The sequence below is a fragment of the Oryctolagus cuniculus genome, chromosome 6, assembly GCF_051225735.1.
Source record: "Oryctolagus cuniculus isolate XC-2025 breed Fujian yellow rabbit chromosome 6, ASM5122573v1, whole genome shotgun sequence".
In the NCBI taxonomy this organism is placed as follows: domain Eukaryota; kingdom Metazoa; phylum Chordata; class Mammalia; order Lagomorpha; family Leporidae; genus Oryctolagus; species Oryctolagus cuniculus.
Window position 1 is genome coordinate 51,897,483 of NC_142872.1, and position 4,387 is coordinate 51,901,869.

At 40.5% G+C, this 4,387-nt stretch overlaps 1 pseudogene; it reads left to right on the top strand.

The window, feature by feature from the left end:
- Positions 1-2,126: 2,126 nt before the first annotated feature.
- On the top strand, positions 2,127-3,106 carry LOC100354168 (ribosome biogenesis protein BRX1 homolog pseudogene; annotated as a pseudogene).
- Positions 3,107-4,387: the final 1,281 nt, after the last annotated feature.

The following is a 4,387-nucleotide window of genomic DNA, read 5'->3' on the forward strand; positions in this document are numbered from 1 at the left end:
GTTCTAGTCCCAGTCGGGGCCCCGGATTCTGTCCCAGTTGCCCTTCTTCCAGGCCAGCTCTCTGCTATGGCCTGGGAGTGCAGTGGAGGATGGCCCAAGTGCTTGGGCCCTGCACCCCATGGGAGACCAGGAGATGCACCTGGCTCCTGCCTTCGGATCAGCGTGGTGCGCCAGCCGCAGCGCACTGGCCGTGGCGGCCATTGGAGGGTGAACCAACGGCAAAGGAAGACCTTTCTATCTGTCTCTCTCTCTCACTATCCACTCTCTGCCTGTCCAAAAAAAAAAAAAAACAAACAAACAAACAAAAAAACCACGTAGCTGGATCGGAAGCAGAACAGCTGGGACTTGAATTGGCACTCTGATATGGGTTGCTGCATCACGATAGGTACTGTAATTCTAAGGGCCGCAACAGTGACCCTACAAATAGTACTTTAAACTTAGGCCTCTCAATGGGTATTCCCTATACTGCAACTGTTGGTTAGCTTTTCCAGTCGGTGTTTTTGTCCCTAACCTTGAAAAAGTCGAGGGAAGTTTTATTAGGCATTTTTTGGAGGGTAACGTGTTTGGCATGATCCAGTTCCATATTTATAATTGTCTCCTCATTCACAAGAATCAGAAATTCAGGGTTGGTTAAACACCTTCATTCTTTTACTGCTTTTGAATGACTATCATTTATTCAAATATATTTATTTCATGTCTCTTATTTCTTAGGAGTTCTTTTAATATTGGCTACTTCAAAATTCTAAAGAAAAATAGAATTAACATCTGTTTATTAACTGTTTATCATTATGCAAAAATTAGATCCTGCATAGATTTTTAAAAATACGTGTTTTCTGAAGCCGGCATTGTGGCATAGTGGGTAAAACTGCTCTCTAATACTGACATTTCATATGTACACTTGTTCATGTCCCAGCTGCTTCACATCCAATCCAGCTCCCTGCTAATGACCTGGGAAAAGCAGCAGAAGACGGCTGAAGTGTTTGGGCCCCTACCAGCCATGTGGGAGACCCATGAAGCTCCTGGCTCTTGCCTTTGGCCTGGCTGAGCCCTGACCATTGTATCCACTTCAGGGGGTGAACCAGTGGCTGGAAGAACTCTCTTTCTCTCTTTCTGTCTCTTCCTCTCTTTCTCTCTTAACTCTGAATTTCAAATGGATAAATAAGTCTAAAAACAATATATATTTTTTCCATGAACTTTTTGAAGACTCCTCATACGTAGGAATTTCAACTTTTTTTTTTTTGCACCAAATAAACATCTTTTAATTTCATTTTCCATGAACTTTTTGCTCAAGTTGAGAAAAGACTAGTTCCCCATCCTAATGAAGTACTTACTTTAGTGAAAGAAATAGAAAGTGAACAAGAAAAAGAATAACTGTAATTATTCTAGAAAGGATGTGGTAGATATAAAGAGTACTCCAGAATAGTGAAGTTGACTTCAAAGCAGAGAAACGCAGTAAAGGGTCGCTCTGTGACTGTGTAAAGGTGGTTTCAGATAGAGGAAAGAGAAAGTATGAGACCAAGCCAGGAAAGAATCTATTCTGTTCACACCACAACCTGGAAGGTCAAGTAGGTGGAGATGGAACAAATGGAAAATATGATGGCTCAGAAGAATCCAGAGTGGTAGCCACAATCCAGACTCTACCAGGCTCTGTGGGCCATGAAAGGAGGTTACAATTTAAATCTGTTGAAAACAATTCCCATTTAAGAATTTTTATCTTAAGGGCCAGCACTGTTGTAGCAGGTAAAAGCCACCTCCTGCAGTGCTGGCATCCCATATGGGCTCTGGTTCAAGTCCTTGCTGCTCCACTTCTGATCCAGCTCTCTGCTATGGCCTGGGAAAGCAGTAGAGGATGGCCCAGGTCCTTGGGCCCCTGCACCCGTGTGGAAAGACCCGGAAGAAGTTCCTGGCTCCTGGCTTTGGATCGGTGCAGCTCTGGCTGTTGCGGCCAGTTGGGGAGTGAACCAGCGGATGGAAGACCTCTCTCTCCCTGCCTCTTCTCTCTCTGTGTAACTCTGACTTTCAAATAAATAAATAAATAAATCTTAAAAAAAAGGAATTTTTATCCTAGCCAACCAGAAGGAAGTGGTATGGAGCCTTGATGTTTCAGGCGAAGAAGCTGAAAAAAAAAAAAAAAAAGGAAAAAGATTGCTGGACCACTTGCAAAATGGTGCTTCATGACAGAAGAGGTGGATGAAGAAGAGAAACCATATTCCTGGTCCTGTTTGCAAGGGCAAGTGGGAAAATAAGGAACTGATTCTTACCATCTTCCTGAAGATAATTTCAGGACAAGACATTTAATTCAGGGCTTGAGAATGCTGATGCCTCCTGCCAAAGTAGAGAATAAAACCATAAAGATAAATTATTTGTGATTAATGGGGTCTGTGAAATGAAAAACTGCAATACAGGCATCTATTTTGAAGCTAAGAAAAAACAGGATCTCTGTATTTATGGCCTCCAAATTCACCTCATGCGTCATCTGCTAAATTTGTTGTTCAAAATGTTCATACCCTAGCTGAACTAAAGATGACTGGAAACTGTTTGAAACTTTTGTCCTTTGATTTTGCTTTTGGTAAATTACCACATTATGCTTTGTTAACTCTTGATTTCGATTTTAGTACACTATGGTATCATCTCGAAGTCAACCATTATGAACCATGTGTTTACTTTCTCCATTTTGGATGATAGGATATGGTTAGAGAATTTTCAGTTCGTGGAATGTGCTACTCTTTTAGAAATAGGACCTCATTTTGGCTAAAATCTCATAAAGATTTTTCCAGGGGAGTTTCGGAGGACCAACTTTATATGAAAATCCTCACTACTAGTCAAACAGCCATGCATCGGTGTAGTGTATGATCCATCACAGCTGCATAACACACAGAGAAACAGCAAGTAAAGGATGTGTAGAAAATGAAAAAGAAAGAGCAAAACACTACTCTTCCCCCATGATCCCACTGCAGATATTTTTGTTACTCTAGTGGAGGTGAAATCGATAGAAATATAACGGGTAAAACCAGAACCTAAAGTTGATTTCAAAGCAAACAAGGTAAAGATTTACAAGAGGCAAAGAAAAATGGAACGGAAGGTGAACAGAAGGAATGAAGAATGAATCAGTGGATAACTAGATTTTCAGTTGCTGTGTATTTATTCTGTACTCAGTGTGTAATACTTTTATTTTCTAGGTCTGTCTGCAGTCTATGTAGTATGATACTTAAGAAACATTTAAAATCTTAACAATTTTTTTTCTAAGTAAAATTGCACTAGAGCTAATTAAAATAAAAAGAATTTTTATCCCAAGGTTGTCACCAGAACGTCTCTTACTACCATTTTTACCTGGAGATCTGTTAGGGTTTCTCCTACGATATCCTATCTCCTTGGTGGTGAGATGAAAGTTTTTAAATACTTTTACTTCTCTAAATTTGGGCTATGATATGCAATTGAGAATGTGTTAGCTTAGTGCCATAAGTTATTTGACATCATTTGTCCTTCCTAGAGGTAAAGAAAATAACAGGACGTCTTATATTTTGAGATGTCTCAGATTTGGTGATATATGGTAAGTCCAGGGACCCAGAATGGTTCACAATTGACATTGCTCTCATCTCCCCAGCCTTGGGGTAGCATTGTATAATGGAGCCACAGTCAGAAGCCAGTAAGCATTAAGGTAATTCATACTTGGGTATCAGTCCTATCCCTAATTGCACATTTCCAAGACAGTGACTGGAAATAGGAATGAATTTTTTAGATTTGGGACACAGTTTGTATATAGAGCTAATTAGCCCATGGGATAAATTAATGTACTCTGATTTTTAAAGGCAGTTTAATTTGTTTATTTGAAGGGCAGTACAATACAGAAGGAGACACACATGCACACATGTACACAAACACATACACACAATCAGAGATCTTTCATCTGTTGGTTCACTCTTCACATGGCTGCAACAGATAGGTCTGGTCCAGGCTGAAGCTGAGACCATCCTGGTCTCCCACATGAATGGCAGGGGCCTAAGTACTTGTCTGTTCCTCTGCTGCCTTCCTAGGCTCTCTAGCAGGAAGCTGGATTGAAAGTGGAGCAACTGGGATTTGTTCAGGTACCCCGATATGGGATGCTTATATTGCAAGTGATGTCTTAACCCATTTATACCAAAATGCTGGCCCCTCCACTACCCATAACTTAACTGCTGGTCTGCGCTAACCACTGGGATAAGCAGATGGTAATGAAATGTCTGGGAATTTGGCATATTTTTCCTAGTTTGTTTAAAACATGTGTGAGGAAACTTTTTCTCTGTCAAGGGCCATTTGGATATTTATGACATAATTCACTGGCCTTAAAAATTATCTGCTTAAAAATTAGCCTGCTGTAGATATATTGAATTTCTAGTCTTGCCTGTGG